This window comes from Chelonoidis abingdonii, chromosome 8 (genome assembly GCF_003597395.2).
Source record: "Chelonoidis abingdonii isolate Lonesome George chromosome 8, CheloAbing_2.0, whole genome shotgun sequence".
NCBI lineage: Eukaryota > Metazoa > Chordata > Testudines > Testudinidae > Chelonoidis > Chelonoidis abingdonii.
The window spans coordinates 61647229-61666142 of NC_133776.1; the positions used below are offsets into that span (position 1 = coordinate 61647229).

General features: G+C 49.2%; 1 protein-coding gene and 1 pseudogene across 2 annotated transcripts in view; one reads left to right on the top strand and one right to left on the bottom strand.

Annotated features, from left to right (window-relative positions):
• MID2 (midline 2) overlaps positions 1-18914 on the top strand; it is a 416243-nt gene that overhangs the window by 16238 nt on the left and 381091 nt on the right. The window lies entirely within an intron of this gene.
• Positions 3211-14831, bottom strand: LOC116820962 (uncharacterized; annotated as a pseudogene).

Here is an 18914-nt window from a genome sequence, read left to right on the forward strand (position 1 = left end):
ATAATCTGTTCCCTGCAGTGCGTGAGCATTAACAGGACGCCCTAAAACAGAAGCTTAGAGAGCTCGGTGCTGGGAGCACCTGCCGTCCATTGAGCAGGCTGTAGAGGGGGCCTCTGTGTCACGCAACACCCTGCAGCGGGGTGTGGACACTGTGTTCACTTAGCATATGGGGAGTGGTTTTCGCCTTAAGGGTTTCATGGCTCTTCACAGGGATGGATCAAGAGGTGGGGAGAGACACCTTCCACAGGGCCTAAACCTGCTGCTCCTCTGTCCATACAAAAGACGGGGAGTCGATCAGGAAGGTCCAGGGGCAGTGCCCTGCGGAAGAGCTCAGTCCCCTCCTGTGTCCTTTCTGCCATATGGTAATGACAGTAACCAGGGCTATGTTCAGTATTGTGCAGGGACTGGTTAGAATAACCAGAATAAATGGCTCAAGATGACTTGGGGATACCAATACAATTTCTTTAGGTTGCAAAACAAACCAGTTAAAACTAGTTAATTAGTGAATGACTGGTCACCCAATGTGCTTAGCTCCCAGCTGGAAACCCCACTCCTTGATAGGTTAAAATGGAGCTAGATAGCTTAGGGGCCTGGAGCTGAGGCTCCTGGATGAAGCCAGCCAGCAGATGGGTAAATAGAGGCAAGGTGGTTTTTGGCCAGAAATTCTCCTTGTCTGGTGTGTAGGCAATGCCATTGAGACGTGGCTGGATCCTTGCCGTAGGGCTGCCTGCCAGGAGTGCCTTCATAGAATCATAGAGAATCATAGACTATCAGGGTTGGAAGGGACCTCAGGAGGTCCAATTCCCAACTGAATCAGTCCCTGAAACAGTCCAATTAGTCTTTCAAAAAAAAAATATGGAGATATACCTATCTCACAGAGCTGGAAGGGACCCCAAAAGGTCACTGAGTCCAGCCCCCTGCCTTCACTAGGAGGACCAAGTACTGATTTTTGCCCCAGATCCCTAAGTGGCCCCCTTTAAGGATTGAATGCCCAACCCTGGGTTTAGCAGGCCCGTGCTCAAACCACTGAGCTATCCCTCCCTTCCTTCTGAATGCCAATAGACTGTATGGGTTTAATTTATAACAAAAGCACACGCCCATGTCCCCATAATAAGCCCCAACACCATAGTCCAGTCAAAACATCAAATGCAGCTCTGGTACCCCTCACTATGCACTAGCTCCTTTGCCCTTCCAACTGGAGTCCTGCCCCACTCTTCCCTGTGGCAATCCCACAGCCTCTCTGCTGGGAGCATCCCTCGCTCCCTCAGCCCTGTCATGGTTCCTTTGGGTCCAGGAAAGTGGTTAGTCTAGCCCTGGACATGTCAGTGGATGTGCCCCTGCACTGCTCTCTCCAGCCCTCCCTGGCCCTTGATTCTGGCATAGAGCCAGCAGGCAACCCCCGACTGCTGCTTTCTTGGCTTCAGTGTTCTCCCAGGAACCAGCTTCTGCTGGCTTCCAGGTCTCCCCCGGTCTCTGGCAACTCTCACCTGCCCTTCTTGGCTATGCCCATCTGCTCCGGCTTACTGGGACCCACTTTATAGGCCCCAAGTGCTGCCCTGCCCTTTTAATTGGCCAAGCAGGGAGTACCCATTGTGGCAGGGGAGCTGGATCTTCTTCATTCACATGGGGCAGCCACCCTGGAACAATCCAGTGCTCACATCGCAGAAAACTTCACTGCGGCTGGCACTGATTGTCCCTCTTGTATGCAGTTTCAACAGAGGCAATGGGGTGAACGGGCCCTGGGGAGTGAACTCCAACCCTACCAGGGAGGGACCACAGGAGAAGAGGGAAGGGAGAGTGGCATGGGAGAAATGCAACAGTTTTGGCTGTGCCGCCCCTGCTCTGCGGGTGAACGGTGAATCTCCAGAGGGCCAGTGCAGTGCTGAGGTAACAGAGAAATAATTGTTCCAAAGGCATCTGCATCCTTCTCCCTAGAGAGCTCGAGGGGAGAGTGTAGGGATCTTCTGTGCGACGCAGGGAAAAATCATAACTAATGGAATAATAGTTTCCAACATTGTCCCAAAGTGACTTATGGGCAGTATTCTGGCTTGTGCTGCCCCTTGGCATGTTCTGGAAACCTACCACCAGTGCTGCACATTTGGTGGCCTCTTCAAGGTATTGCAGAGGCTTTGGGCCAGCCCACAATGGAGGTGCATTACAGGGTATGTCTCCACTACAGTTGGGACAGCCTGTGTAGGTGAACCAGAGCTAGTTCGCTAACAGTAGTTGCAGCCACACAGGCCAGCTTACTGAGTATGTTTCTCGGGTTCCGGGTGGGATTGTACTCGGGTGACTACCTCATCCCACTGCCTGTGCTGTTGTGGTTGGCTGGATCGAGGCTAGCTTGGGTGTGCCTACATTGCACCTCCCAGCGGCTGTGTAGATATCTCCTAAGATCTCATGCAGACGGCTGCTGCCTGGCCCAGGCTCCTCACGCTTGCTGTCTGGTTCCCAGGCACAAGCCCAAGGCTGCTATATTTGTGTTAGAAAGGCACTTAGCCTGGATTTTGAGCGCTTCAGCTTTGCAAACATTTATCACTATCTTAGAGGACTTACTTTCCTCCCTTCCTCCTGCCCAATAAAATGCAGTTGCCTGGGAGGATGGAGGTTTGAGGACGTGCACCACTGCACAGTGGTGTGAAACTTTGGGGAGAGGTGGGAACAACTTTGAAAAAATGTCCCCCACCAGAAAGTGGGCTGTAGCCTCTGGAAGCACAGAGTGTTAGTGAAATGATGGCCTTATGAACTGGCTTTTGTTGCTGAAGTTTTTGATGCAGCCCAGGGTGACAGCAGGATGGTTAAGATGCTGAGGCAGAAGAAATCCAGAAACTGCGAGTTGTTACTGAGATTTATTGGCACAGTCTGCATAAAAGCATTTTATTTATCTGAACGCATCTGACACATACTTTAAAGTGCCAGCTTTAAGTTTCTGGAATTCTTCCGGCATAATATTCCCTGAAGTATCATTCACACACATTTGTCTCTCTCCTAAACTTTATATGTAAACACTGAAAGCTCATTTATGGAACATGCATGCTGTAAGGTAACTTCTCTGTTTCCCTGTTTTAGCCCTGGCACTTTGTGTTCCCACCTTCCTATGCCCTTGCAAGTTGAATCCAGAGTCTGACATACTGAAAGCCCCAGGTACCTTTGAAATGTTTATCCAGGGATTTGAGTGCTGCAGCATGAGAATCTGGGCCCTCTGGTGCTCTATGCTGACACACCAATCTGCAATTCACTCTCCATCTTGCAAGATCCTGTGGAGAAAGAGCCAGAAAGAATTCAGTTTACTTAGCAAACTGGCCCTGATTTCTCCCAGTCTGTGCTTTACATTATGATGGATGGGGAGTGAGTGCTCGAGTACATTGTTTTAGTTCCCCTCAAAGATGCCTTTGTCTGCTCTGCTTGTTTTTCCTCCAGAAATGTGCTCTGGCTTTACTTGGAGGTTTTCCCTGGCTGCTGGTGGTTCTGTCTTGCTCCCGGGTGCTGGAAGCTTTTGCACATGCATTATTAGAAAGGGAAGGTCTGGGACTGTGTGTGTAGGACCTAGCTCTGCCCCTCTCTGCGCCCCACTCTAACTACTACACTGCTCCTTTGCTTGCAGTGTTGCTGTTCCAGCGCAATTTGTGATGAGCACCGCAGCTCTTAACTATGCCAGTAGCCGGGCCTTGCTTGGGCTGTCTCCTGAGCCCAATAGTTCTCTAGCTTTGCCTCACAAACTTGCTTCCCCTCCTCCCTCTCTCCTCAGGACTGTGGCCATTTCTTCAAGACAACATATGCAAAGAGCTTTCTGATTCTGCTCTCCTCCAGCCAGACGCCCACTCCTGGATCCCCAAATGTTTTTTCTCAGCTCCTAAGCCCTGACTCCAGTCGCTTCTGACTTCTCTGGGTCACGTGCTCACATAGACCCCAAGTCCCATTCCTTGACCCCACCTGGCTCTCCAGCTGCTGCTCCTCCCCTTTGCCTTTCAGCTCCTGACTTTCTGCTGATGCCCTGATCTCCTCTGCTCTGAAATCCTCACCTCCCCTGAAAACATCCTCCCAGGGCCGCCTCCTGCTCAGGTCCATGGGCTCTCTTCCTGCCTACTGTGGGGCTTCCTCCCTTGATCTCTCCTTGCTCCTGTGCTCTAAGTCTTGGCTATTCCTTGGATCTCCTCTTCCGTCTTCCCCTCTCTGTTGGCTTCTCTGGGTTCTGTCTTCAGTTTCCTTCTTTCTGGTGCTTCCTTGTATGTTTTCAGGGCCTCTTTAGTTGTGAAGTCCAGTCTCCCTCTCCTCTCCTGTGTGGACTCAGACCTCTGACACATGCTGAGCTCAAACTTCTTCAACATCCTTCAAGCCTCTCTTGTCCTCTCATCACCCAGTGCACAGTCTCAGTGTCCTGTCTCTTTTAGGGTGACCTCATGTCCCGATTTTATAGGGACAGTTCCAATATTTGGGGCTTTGTCTTATATAGGTGCCTATCTACCACCACCCCCGCCCCATCCTGATTTTTCATACGTGCTGTCTGGTCTCCCTAATCTCCTTCCATGCACTGTCTATGCCATGTGCTGTCGCTCTCCTGCACCACCACTAACCCTGATCCCCGCCCGTCCCAAATGGCTTGGCCACCTCTCGCCTCCACTAAAACAAACTGCTCGTCCTGGCCACCCTGCTCCTCAACTCATCTCTCATCTCTCCCCCATCCCATCCCAAATGCTGCTACTCAAATCACCTTCTGTTCCTCTGATGGCTCTTCACCTCCCTTGAGATCCATCCATCAACTCTCAGCTTCTGACCCTCAGTGCCGGGCACGGCTCTGTCCTGGCACATATCTCTGCTCTCCCTTCTCACTCCTTTTTGTCTGCACAGCCAGCATAGTTTGCTGCTCCCTTTGTGTCCCCTGCTCACCCTCAGTTGTGTAAGGCCTTCCTTGCTGCCCTGTCCCCATCCTCACAGCACATTCCTTTGTGCTGGCCTTTCAGCAAGCATCTCCGGGAATGTCAGAAACAGTCTCAAATTCGTACTGGCTCAGCTGTGTCTGCAGCATTTTAAGCTACAGGAGGTAGGTCCTGTGTCCCCTCTCAGCCCCTTGGCCAGAGAGCGCAATCATCGCTTTTGCTTCAGGCGGCAATGTCTGTGCTGTATTTAACATCCACCATTACAAGTGGGTTGAAATGAAATTTGAAAACCTTAATGAAAAGAGCCTCTATTAGTGTGAGGGGCAACCGAACCTGATGTGTGGTCCTGGGATCCCTACCAGTGTCACCTTTATTGCTCCAGGTCCTGGCATTTGACATGTTCTCTCATTTCCAGGAGGACATAATAGCGCATCCTCCTTTAATTCCGATTATCCCCCCATGACTCCTCAAGTCATTTAATCAGCACTTCATCTAATGAATAATTATCAATCAACATTATCCTTTCAGTCGTTAGGAGGTGATTATAACTAGTCCGTTTAGCTAGGTGATTAGAAGTGAGGTAATGTTTATTTCAGCAATCTCTGTGCTCCTATCGGCTGTTTTTGCAGCTTCCCAAAGCAAATATAAGGGGTAATGTACACCCAGCCGCTGGAATACCATTGTGGGGCTATGGTGATGTGGCAAACCTTGGGAGAAAAATCAGAATGGTTTGTTAATGTCACCAAACCACACAGATTTATGAGTGTCTTGGGAGCATGTTATTCATTGCATATCTGCAAACAAATTCTTTATTTTGCTGCTTCCTGTTTATCTGATTCATTCTTTCTGCCTCTTTTTTCTCACCTCATTCTCCCATCTTCTCTCTGTAGAGGGAGTGTGATCTAGTGCTGAGACCAGGGTACTAGGAGTCAGTAGACCTGGTTCTGTTTGTGTCTGTGCCCAGCAGTTTGTGGCCCTGGGCACGTCACTTAATTTTTTGTTGCTCAGTGTTCCCATGACCTACCCAGCTGCCTATAAGGCCCCGTCACTGTAGCATGCAAGCTAACCCACAGAGGGTTTTTGAGGCTCCATCAGTAATATCTGTGAAGTACTTCGAGATCCTCAGATGAAAGGCATTATGAAAATATTATGCCCCATGCCACCGAGGGTCTTTGCCTCCCTTCCCAATCTCTCCCCTGAGCACAGCCACGCCATTGATGCGGTGGCCATAATGGGAGATCCATATTCTGGATGTTGAGAGACTGAATTGATTTAAACTCCTGCCTTTCACACACATTTCATTAAGCCCTTTGCTGCTGGCGGGTTCTCATGTAGTTGTGTGATCTGAGAAAAGTGCCCCCAGCTCCCGATAGTTTCCTCAGGATTAATGCATGTGTATTACAGTTGAGCAGTTGTATACTGTGCCATTGCACACATGGTGCTTTCTGTAGAGAATAAAGGCACAGTCGCTCTCAAGGGGAGAATATGCCTGTGGATATAATGCTCTTTTTCTCGTGAGCAGGTTCCAAGCTCTGTGATATCCACTGATCTTCTACTGCTCCATGCAACATACTCAAAATGCAAGATACGTAGCTTTTATATTTCTTTCTACTCATTAAAGGAAAACCCCAGTGTAATATATACTAGGCATTATCCCACAGTACATCTCATCACAGAGATGACCAATCACTGAGCCATCCCTTCCGCTCCTGTTGGGTCGCAGGGGAAAGCTGTGCTGTGTGTATGTAAATTAACATTGTAGTTAACTGCCTCATGTCTGGAATTTCACCTAAGGAAGGCTGTGCTGCTGCTGCTAGATGAAGAGAGAAGCTGTAGCCTGTGTCTGCTGACAAAACTATTCCAGGCCAGACCTTAAAAGAAAATTGCTCCCAGTTGTGTCAGCTGGTAAAGGTAGCCTGACCCATCAGGGCAATGAATGTAAGTACTCAAGAATGGCAAAATCTAAGGATATGTCTGCACTACGGGATTACTCCGAATTTACAGAATTCAATTTTTGGCAACCGATTGTATCAAGTCAAGTGCATGCGGCCACACTAAGCACATTAATTCGGCGGTGTGCATCCATGTACTGAGGCTAGTGTTGTCTTCTGGAGTGTTGCACTGTGGGTAGCTATCCCATAGCTATCCCATAGTTCCCACAGTCTCCCCTGCCCATTGGAATTCTGGGTTGACATCCCAATCCCTGATGGGGCAAAAAACATTGTCGCTGGTGGTTCTGACTACATCCTCCCCATCCCTCCATGCGAGCAAGGGCAGACAACCGTTTTGCGCCTTTTTTCCTGGGTGAATTGTGCAGACGCCATACCACAGCAAGCATGGAGCCTGCTCAGCTCAAGACAGCAGTCATGAACATTGTAAACACCTCGCGCATTATCGTGCAGTCTATGCTGAACTGGGACCTAAAAAAACAGGTGAGGAGGAGACGGCTAAGGCAGTGTGGCGATGAGAGTGATGAGGACATGGACACAATTCTCTCAAACTGTGGGCCCTGGCACTTTGGAGATCATGCTCTTAATGGGGAAGGTTATAGCCATGGAATGCCGATTCTGGGCCTGGGAAACAAGCACAGACTGGTGGGGATCATGTAGTGTTGCAGGTCTGGGATAATTCCCAGTGGCTGCGAAACTTTCGCATGTGTAAGGGCACTTTCATGGAACTTTGTGACTTGCTTTCCCCTGCCCTGAAACGCCATAATACCAAGATGAGAGCAGCCCGGGGGGTGGGGGGGGGGGGGGGGGGGGGGGGGGGGGGGGGGGGGGGGGGGGGGGGGGGGGGGGGGGGGGGGGGGGGGGGGGGGGGGGGGGGGGGGGGGGGGAGGGGGGGGGGGGGGGGGGGGGGGGGGGGGGGGGGGGGGGGGGGGGGGGGGGGGGGGGGGGGGGGTGGGGGGGGGGGGGGGGGGGGGGGGGGGGGGGGGGGGGGGGGGGGGGGGGGGGGGGGGGGGGGGGGGGGGGGGGGGGGGGGGGGGGGGGGGGGGGGGGGAGGGGGGGGGGCGGGGGGGGGGGGGCGGGGGGGGGGGGGGGGGGGGGGGGGGGGGGGGGGGGGGGGGGGGGGGGGGGGGGGGGGGGTGGGGGGGGGGGGGGGGCGGGGGGGGGGCGGCGGCGCGCTACGGCCGTGTGGCGCTGCGGGTGCTGAGGGCCCTGGCCCCCCCTTCTCTCACCCTGTGCGGCCATGGCATTTGCAGCTCCTTGCTCTTCCTGGAGCCGGTTCTACGCCATGTGGCCTGCGCTGTCTGGCCTGGGGCCCCCCGCCCCGCCTTGGTGGGTCCTGTCGTGTTGCCGTCTGGTCTTTCCCGTGGCCTGCGACCCTTTCGCCTGTTGTCCGGGCCCTTCCGTTGGCCCTTTTGTGCCTTGCTTTCCCCTGCCCTGCCAGCGCCCTCCTCCCCGCTGATAGCCGCCTCCCGTTGCGCCGTGCGTGGTGCTCGCTGTGCCGCTTTCCCGCCCGCCCGCTCCCGGTCCCTGGCCTCCGTTGCGTGGGCCCCTCTGCTGTGCGGGTGCTTGTGCTGCCCGTCGCCCCGCCTCCTGCGCTGCTGCTTCCCCCCGGTCGTGCCTCTGGCGCCCTGTGCCGGTCCTTCTTCGTGGGTGGCTTCTGCTGCCATGGGCTTCCCTCCCTTAAAAGAAATGAAAAAGAAAAAAAAAAAAAAAAAAAAAACAAAAAAAAAAAAAAAAAAAAAAAACAAAAAAAAAAAAAAAAAAGCGATAGCGGAAACCCATATCCCCCTATCTTGCAACCAGAGCACAATGGCAGCCAGTACATAAACTGCAAGGGTTACTTTCACGCATCGCGCTCGCATACGCAAGTACTGGTGGATTCAAATGGGATGTGTTAAGCCAGTCTGGCTCGTCCTCCTCAGCAACAGACAAACAACGCGGGACCCAAGGGCGCCTCCTTACACGGATGTTTTCACCAATATCACAACCCGTGGGATGGCCAGGAAGCGGTTCATGACGCTTCGTGTCTTCAGGAACGCTAATCTGTTCTAAACCGGCTAACAGCAAAGGATTTACTTCCATAGACCAGAAAATACCACCAATTGTGGATGTTGAAATGCTATAGTTATCCTTGGTGAACCTGCCGGGATGTTGAAATGGCTATAGTTATCCTTGGGGACCCGGCCTATCCCTGAATGCCCTGGCTCTTGAAGTCAGTAGTCAGGAGCTGTTCAGCTACAGGCTGAGCAAGTGCAGAATGGTGGTAGAATGTGCATTTGGACGTTTAAAGGGTCGCTGGCGCACATTACTGACTTGCTCAGACCTCAGCCAAACCAATGTCTCCATTGTTATAGCTGCTTGCTGTGTGCTCCACAATCTCTGTGAGAGTAAGGGGGAGACATTTATGGTGGGGTGGGAGGCTGAGGGAAATCGCCTGGCCGCTAATTACACACAGCCAGACACCAGGGCGATTAGAAGAACACACCAGGAAGTGCTGTGCATCAGAGAAGCTTTGAAAACCAGTTTCATGACTGTCCAGGCTACGATGTGAAAGTTCTGTTTGTTACTCCTTGATGAAAACCCGCCCCCTTGATTGACTCATTCTCTGTAAGCAACTCACCCTCCACCTTCGATCACAACTTGCTTTCAAAGGAAATAAAGTCTCTATCGTTTAAAATTGTGTATTCTTTATTAATTGATTATAAAAAGAGAGTGAGAACTGACAAGCTAGCCTGGGTGGGGTTTGGGAGGAGGATAGGAGGAAAGGAAAAGGCCACTAAAAAGTTCAAATTAATGACAGCCTTTTGCTTGTGCTGTCCACTGTGGTGGAGTGAGAGGTGCACGGAAATTCCCCCTCCCTCCCCCTGGCGTTCTTACACATCTGGGTGAGGAGGCTATGGAATATGGTGAGGGGGAGGGCAGTTATATACGGGCTGCAGCGGCACTCTGTGATCCTGCTGCCATTCCTGAAGGTCCACCAGACACCGGAGCATGTCTGTTTGCTCATGCAGCAGCCCCAGCGTTGCATCCTGCCTCCTCTGATCTTCCTGTCACCACCTCTCATCTCAAGTGTCTTCCTCTTCTCACGTTGGTCCCTCTTGTCCTCACATTGGTCCCTCCTGTCCTTACGTTCACTGGCATCTTTCCTGTACTTTGATACCGTGTCCTTTCACTCATTCAGATGAGCTCTTTCACTGCGGGTCGATTCCATGATTTCAGAGAACATTTCGTATTTGAGTCCATTTTTTTCGCCGCCTTATCTGAAATAGCCTTCGAGATGGAGGAGGGAGGCTTGAAAAATTTGCAGCTGTGGGAGGGAGGGAAAAAAGGGAAAACTATTTAAAAAGTTACATTTTACAGAACAATGCTTATATTCTTTCATGGTGAACAACACTATTCACATTACATAGCACATGTGATTTCGGTACAAGGTTGCGTTTTGCATCTTAATATTGAATGCTTGTGGCTTTGATGTTAAAAATCACAGACGCAGGTCTGGGCAACAGAATTCGGCTTTCATGCGGCCATGGTAAGCCATTGTCTTTCGGCTTCCGCAGCCTTCGAAAAAACAGCACCTCCTTTTCCACATACCAAGCAAAGCCTGTTGAGTGCTGCGGTTTTTGTGTTAACGTGCAGCAGCAGAAACTAAACTATCTGCCCCCCCCCGCCCCCAATCCAAGTCTCTGGGAAGATCACTTTATCCCTCTCCCCACCACGTGGCTAGTATCAGGGAAGATCCCTGTTAGCCAAACGCGAAAAACTCGGCGTCAATGCCCCACCCCTCCACTTGGCTAACTGCAGGGAAGGATTTCTTTTCAGCCACAGGCAAACAGCCCAGTAGGAATGGACACCTCTGTCCCCTTAATTAAATTCCCGTATTTCAATCAGGTTACCATGAACGATATCACTGTCCTGAGGAGAACACAGTGAGATAAAGAACAGATGTTGCTTGAATGCCAGCAAACACCAGGACCATACGCTGCCAGGCTTTGTCATGCAGTGATACCAGATTACTTGCTATTAGCATGGGATGGTCAAGTGTCCTACCATGGAGGATGGAATAAGGCTGCACTGCCCAGAAACCACCTGCAAAGGCTTTTGGAGTACCTCCAGGAGAGCTTCATGGAGATGTCCCTGGAGGATTTCTGCTCCATCCGCAGACACGTTAACAGACTTTTCCAGTAGCTATACTGGCTGCGAATGCATCCCAAGTCCTCAGGGCAAATTAATCATTTAAAAAATGCTTGCTTTTAAACCATGTTTTATATCTACAAAGGTACACTCACCAGAGGTCCCTTCCATGGCTTCTTGGTCTGAAATACTGCCTTGGGAGTGTTGGGAGGGTACTTCATTCAGGCTGAGAAAAAGATCCTGGCTGTTGGGGAGAGCTGTGTGCTCTCCGCAAGCTCGTCCTCCTCCTCCCACTTCTCATCTTCCCCATCTGCAGAATCCTCAGCCATGGCTGAGATTACACCCTCCTCAGAATCCACGGTCAGAGGTGGGATAGTGGTGGCGGTGCCCCCTAGAATTGCATGCAGCTCAGCGTAGAAGCGGCATGTCTGTGGCTCTGACCGTTTGCTTCTTTGGTTTTCTAGTACACTTGTCTGAGCTCCTTAACTTTCACGCGGCACTGTAGTGGGTCCCTATTGTGGCCTCTCTCCATCATGCACTTGAAAATTTTTTTCAAATGTTTTGGCATTTTGTCTTTTGGAATGTAGTTCTGCTAGCATGGAATCCTCTCCCCATATAGCGATCAGATCTGGTACCTCCTGTACGGTCCATGCTGGTGCTCTTTTTCGATTCTTGGACTGCATGGTTACCCGTGATGATGAGCTCTGCGTGGTCACCTGTGCTCTCCACGCTGGACAAACAGGAAAGGAAATTCAAAAGTTCACAGGACTTTTCCTGTCTACCTGGCCAGTGCATCCGAGTTCAGATTGCTGTCCAGAGCGGTTACAATGATGCACTGTGGGATAGCTTCCAGAGGCCAATACTGTCGAATTGCGGCCAAACTAACCCTAATTCGAAATTGTAATATTGATTTCGGCGCTACTCCCCTCATCGGGGAGGAGTACAGAAATCAATTTTAAGAGCCCTTTATGTTGAAGTAAATGGCTTTGTTGTGTGGATGGGTGCAGGGTTAATTCGATTTAACGCTATTAAATTTGACCTAAACTCATAGTATAGACCAGGCCTAACAAACTGCTGTATGTGTAGAAGTATAAGTGGAGAGAAAAATGGTATGTGGTTGAATTATCTGGCATGTGATCATGTAATTAAAGACTTGTAATGCCAAGGGGATAGAGTTCGGGGTTGTGTTGGGTTTCTCGCACCCCAAATGATGCCAATGAAATCTAACCTTCTTTATTTGTGCTTGTGTTCCCTAGTGGTTAGACCTCAGGGCTAAGTGTCAGGATTCCATGCTCGTAGTGGTTCTCATTCATTCGGTATTACTGTAGCATCCAAAAGCCACTGTGTTGTGTGTGAAGAAAACCAAGTGCCATAGAAGAGACAGTCGCTGCCTTTGAGAGCTAGTGGTCTGAAAAGAGACAGAGATGAGAGCCTGGGGACAGAAGATCTGGTCAAATAAACACAGTGATAATTGGCGCAGTTCTGGTATTTACCTGCTTTTTTGTTGTTGTTTTGAAATTGGAGGCAGAGGGGAGTGAGGGCCAGTGACCCCTCATTGGCCATCTATCTGGGTTTTGCCTTGGCTCTGTACTGATGTTCTGTGTGGCTTTGGGGAAGGCATTTAACCTCTTTATCCAGCTATAAAATGGGTATAACGCTTGCCTGCCTGCCTTGCCAGGGTGTTCTGAGATGCCAGCCCTTGTTTTCTCTGCAAGCGCCCATTTGTAAAATTCACACTGTCATGTCTTAACTTGGATCATAAGCTCCTTTGGGCAGGGATATTGTCTTGTACCTACATGTAAAATGCCATGAGGATCAGTGCAGAACATAGAATCCTAGAATATCAGGGTTGGAAGGGACCTCAGGAGGTCATCTAGTCCAACCCCCGCTCAAAGCAGGACCAGTCCCCAACTAAATCATCCCAGCCAGGGCTTTGTCAAGCCTGACCTTAAAAACCTCTAAGGAAGGAGATTCCACCACCTTCCTAGGTAACCCATTCCAGTGCTTCACCACCCTCCTAGTAAAAAACTTTTTCCTAATATCCAACTTAAACCTCGCCCACTGCAACTTGAGTATCAACTTACTGCCTTGTTCTAGGTATCATCTTGCTACACTGAACAGTCTAGATCAAGAAGAGTGTGACAAACTACGGCCCACAGGCCACATCCGGGCCATAGGATCTCCTGCCGGCCCTGAGTCTGCTGGCCGCAGGAGGTTTAACCTCTGGTCCCCTCCCCTGCTGGTTTTCCCCTCTGCAGGCCTCCACTCACTGAGTAACGGCGCAGTTCTCTGAGCGGTACGGCTGTGGAGTTCCTTGCCTGCAGCGCGCTCATGAGTCACAGCCTGGACCTGGTGCTGTGATGCGGGGTGTGTGGCTGGCTCCAGCCAAGTGGACCCAGCTTGCCTGTCCCTAGTGCCTGGGCTGCGCGGTAAGGGGACAGGCGAGCAAAGGTGACAACAGGGAGTTTGGGTGGTGTCCAGGGGTGGGTTTGGAATAGGGGTCGGAGACGATTCAGAAGGGTGGGGGGGAGCCGGGGTTGAATGGGGACAAGAGGTCCAGGGCAGCAGGAAGGCAGGGGGGTGGATAGGGCTGGAAGGGCAGTCGGGGCAGGGGGTTCCATGAGAGGTCAATGAGATGAAACAGGAATGGGGGTTGAATGGGGCCGGGTTCCTGGGTGGCAGTCAGGAATGAGAGGAGGGGTTGGTCGTTGTGCTGTGGGAGGCAGTCAGGGACGGAGATCCGGAGGCGGTCAGGGCGGACAGGGGAGGTGACGCAGAGGCAGGGGGCCCATCTGGGACGGAGAAGCAGAAGGGTGGTGGGCAGGCGCGACCACCCACCCTATTTGCTGTTTAGAGGAGGCACACCTACCTAAAGCCTCGTCCCTGCCAATTTTCAGAAAACCCGATGTGGCCTCAGGCCAAAAAGTTTGCCCACCTGGTCTAGATTCATCCTCTTTGGACCCCCCCCCTTTTTTTTTTTTTCAGGTAGTTGAAAAGCCAGCTATCAAAAAATCCCCCTCCATTCTTCTCTTCTGCAGACTAAATAATCCCAGTTCGCCTCCAGCAGGGCCGGGCTTTAGGCAGATTCCTCTGATTCCCAGGAATCAGAACCAGGCGGCCTAAGAGGGCCCCGTGCTTAGGCGCCTTTTTCTTAAATTTTTAAATTTTTTTTTACTCGGACGACCGGGACTTGGGCGACATTTCAGCGGCTGGGGGGTACAACTACGGGTTTTTGGCAGCATTTCGGCGGCGGGGTAGGGGGTCTGCTCCAGGTCTTCGGCGGCACGCCTGGACCACCGCCAGGTATTTGAATCAGGCCTCTGCAGTTTCATAAAGCCGGCCCTGCCCTCAACTTTCCTCCTAAGTTATTTGTTGGCCCGCAAGGCCCTAATCATTTTTGTTGCCCTCTGCTGGACTCTTTCCAATTTTCACATCCTTTGTAAGTGTGAGGCCCAAAACTAGACTACTGTACTCCAGATGAGGCCTAACCAGTGGTGAATAGAGGGGATGAATCACGTCTTCTTGGTCCTGCTGGCAATGCTCCTACTATACAGCCCAAATGCGTTTAGTCTTCTTGGCAACAAGGGCACACTGTTGAACTCATATCCAGCTTCTTGCCCTCCACCATAACCCCTTTCTGGCAGAACTGCTGCTTTAGCCACTCAGTCCCTCGTCTGCAGCAGTGCAATGGATTCTTACCTTCCTAAGTGCAGGACTTGCAACTTGTCTTTGCTGAACCTCATCAGATTTCTTTTGGCCCCAAGTCCTCTAAATTTGTCTAGGTTCTCTCTGTATTACCTATCCTACCCCCCAGCATATCTTCCACTCCTCCCTGTATAGTGTCATCTGCAAACTTGCTGAGGGTGCAGTCCATACGCAATCCTCAGATCATTAATGAGCATACTTGAAGCAAAACTGGCCCCAGGACCGACCCCTGGGGCACTCTGCTTGATAAAAACTGGGCTGCCAATAGATATGGAGCTCATTGATGCCTACGCTTGAGCCCGAATGATCTAGCCAGCTTTTCTATCCCCCATTCAATTCCAGCCCCATGCTTCTTTAACTTGATGGCAAGAATACTGTGGAGACCATAATCAAAAAGCTTTGCTAACGTCAAGGATAACACATCCACTGCTTTCCCTCACTCCACAGAGCCAGTTTATCTAATCGTAAGAAGCAATTAGGTTTAGTCAGGAATGACTTCCCTTGGTGAATCCATGCTGACTAATTCTTGATCATTTCCCGTCTCCTCGAAGTGCTTTCACAAATTGATTCCTTGGAGACCTGCTCCAATGATTTTTCCAGGCACTGAGGTGAGGCTGACTGGCTATAAGTTCCCCGGATTCTCCCTTCTTCCTTTTTTAAGATGGGCACTACAATTAGTCTTTTTTTCCAGCTCATCCCTGATCCCCATGATTTTTCAAGATAATGGCCAATGGCTCTGCAATCACATCACACCAACTCTTTAGCACCCTCAGTGCAGTGCATCTGCTACCATGGACTTGTGCTTTGTCCAGCTTTTCTATAATAGTCCTGAACCACTTGTTTCTCCAACAGAGGGCTGATCACCTCCTCCGCACACTGTGGTGCTCAGTGCAGCAGTCTGGGAGCTGACCTTGTTCGTGAAGACAGAGGCAAAAAAAGCCATGAGTAACATTAGCTCTTCCAGATCCTCTTTTTCATTAGGTTACCACCCATTCAGTAAGGGGCCCACACTTTCCCTACAGCACCTTCTTCGACATGGTTCTGAGGAGTTCATTTAGCCTAGCTGTTTGTTGCTAGAACAGGGCTTCCATCTCCGATTGAACTACCTCGTTATCTCTAGCTTTGGCTTGCATAATATAACTACCCCTGGAAATTTCCACTACCTACGTCTGACGAAGTGGGTATTCACGCAGCCACCGAAAGCTCACTTGCTCCAAAACGTCTGTTAGTCTATAAGGTGCCACAGGATTCTCTGCTGCTCTTATATTTTTACTTTAAAACATAGATAGCCTAGTTAAGATAATTAAGAATATTCCTTTTATATTGTTATTTTGTATCATGGATTTCAAAATAAACATATGAAAAAAAGTTTAACACAAGTTAAACATATGCGCTCAATCAGCATTTAATGGAAAATAGTTATAATTTAATTCACGTGGTTTTTCTAATAAAGTCAGTGGGATTTTTGGCACTAGATTCCAAGCCAGTTTTTCATAGTTGGGGGAGAGTAGGATGATATTTCATTAGTTAAAAGCAATCGTCAAGATGGCATCTGTAAGCCGGAGATCTGTATTTTGATTTTATGATGTTCATTTGTTGAAAACAGAACTTTGCTATAGATAAGTGGAAACGGCGAAAATAAATTTTATTTTGTATGCTACATTTTTTAAGGGCAGCGAAACTTTTTTCAGTCACCAGATTCCAAAAGTTTTTTCATCTGTTGGCACCAGGATTTTAGAACAATTCATTTTTGAAGGTCCAAAATTTTTTCCAGGTCCACTTCTTCAAGTTCTTACTTGAAGGAAAGAACTCGCATTGAATGTAGGCCATTTCTGTTTCCTCTATTTGGCAAGTAAAAGGATTCACAAGAACAGGCAACTGCAGGCTTAATGATGGTGAACTGTTGAAATCCCTTTTCAAAATTGTTCCAGAAGTGTTTGAATGTGAATAACAAAATGGTGATGGGTGAAAATCACTGTCGCATACAATTTTCTTCCATCTTGGGAAATGTACAAGAGACTTCGTCTTCATATGTGGACATCCGCAAGATCAGTTTTTCTTTTAATGATTTTACAGAACTCCATCATTTGAGCCACATGTTTGTCTTTTGCCCCTGGAGATCAAAGATTTAAAATGTTTCAGTTTGTCAGTGATATTGCAAGAAAAGCCAAAAGTCCATTAAACCAGGCTGGAGTCTTCCTATTGCGTGAAGTTCTAATTTGTGGACTTCAGAATTTCTTTGATCTCTTCAATTAGGCTTAACAAACCGTGCAAGAACTTTTACCTTGAATCAGCCATCGTACTTCTGTTTGCAAATAAGATCAGATTGTTTTAATCATCAACATCTTCCACAGGGCTTTAAAAAGTTGGTGTTGCAAAAGGTTTCGCTCAAATCAGTCAATTATTCAGAAAGAAGAGAACAGACAGAGACTCCCACTGGCCATCACCTACAGTCCTTGGCTAAACCTTCCAGATGCATCATCAGTAATCTACAACCCATCCTGGACAATGGTCCCTCGTTTCACAGGCCTTACTCTGCTATGTACATTGACCAAACTGGACAATCCCTATGTAAAAGGATAAATGGACACACATCAGATATTAGGAATGGCAATATACAAAAACCTGTAGGAGAACACTTCAACCTCCCTCGACATACAATAGCAGATTTAAAGGTAGCCATCCTGTAGCAAAAAAACTTCAGGACCGGACTCCAAAGAGAAATTGCTGAACTTCAGTTTATTTGCAAATTTGACACATTCAGCTCAGGATTAAACAAAGACCATGAACAGCTAGTCAACTACAAAAGCAGTTTCTCCTCCCTTGGTGTTCATATCTCAGCTGTTAGAAGAGGGCCTCATCCTCCCTGATTGAACAAACCTCGTTATCTCTAGACTGATTCTTGCCTGCATATTTATATCTGCCCCTGGAAATTTCCACCACATGCGTCTGACGAAGTGGGTATTGACCCATGAAAGCTCATGCTCCAATACTTCTGTTTTTCTATAAGGTGCCACAGGACTCTTTGTCTCTATTTCAATAACGACATTCATGATGTGTTGGAAAAGAAAGAACTTTGATACACAAAGCTTCTTGGTGGATAATGCAATGATAAGACACAAAGTTCGGAAAGGATTCATTCTTCTTGTAGAGTGCAATGTATCAATTGGTGCTGCCCATCATTGTTGTTGCCCCATCAGTGGTGATCGCAGACAGCTTGTGTAGTGGCATACTAATTGATGTTGCGTATGATTTGAATGAACTATAGATGTCCTCACCCTTTGTTCACCCTTTCATAGGCAATACTTTTAGTAACTCTTCTTTTATGGTGCAGTCACTTAAATACAGGGAAACCTCGCTATAATGTGCCCCGCAATAATGCAAATTTGGCTATAACGCGATTGTAAGGTGGCTCCGGCTGCTCCAGGCCAAAAAAAAAAACAAAAAAAACCCCAGCAGCCGGAGCGCTGTGGAAGCACAAAAGAGAAAAAATATATAAAAAAGAAAAATAAAAGAGGCTGGAGCACCCTCGAAGGAAAAAACAAAAACAAAAAATGGAATGTGCCTTCCCCACTGCCTCTTCCCCCCTACCCCCGCTTACCGTTTTGGTAACAAGAGCCGTTGTCCCCAGCTGCTCCTCGCTCTTCCTCTGCCCCTTGCACGTCTCCCCTGCTCTCCCCAAGTGTTTCCCTCTCTCACTGCATGGCTGAGAGCCCCTGCTGCTGGAGCTGCACCCTTTCAGTTACTGTTATGGGCAGTTCGCAAATGAAAGTAGTTTTCTGCCTAAGAGAAATCAACCGGCTTGAAACTGACCAGCTTGAAATGGTAAACCCCGCTATACTGCGACCCCGCATTTAGCGCGATCAAATTTTTTGGACCCTAATCATCGTGTTATAGCGGGGTTTCACTGTTCCATCCTCACCATAACTGCCAACTGCGCTGTATCTGATATATATCTGTCAACTCATCGAACTGCAGTGAAAACCAGTCACATATTTCCAAGTCATCCTTTAGCTGAATTTGCATGTCGCTTGAAAGTGCATGTATGCTCCTCGTAACTGTTGTCTGATAACTGCAAGCCTTGTATTGCCGACAAAATCTCACGCTTGTTAGAAAATCCTTGAAATAGGCAATCAGCACCAGTCAAAAATGCTTCCTTCAGCAATTCACCATCTTGAAAGGATTTTTTCTTCTTTGCGAGCAGATGAGCAATTTTAAAGGCAGCAATAGTAGCACTTTTAGACTTTACCAC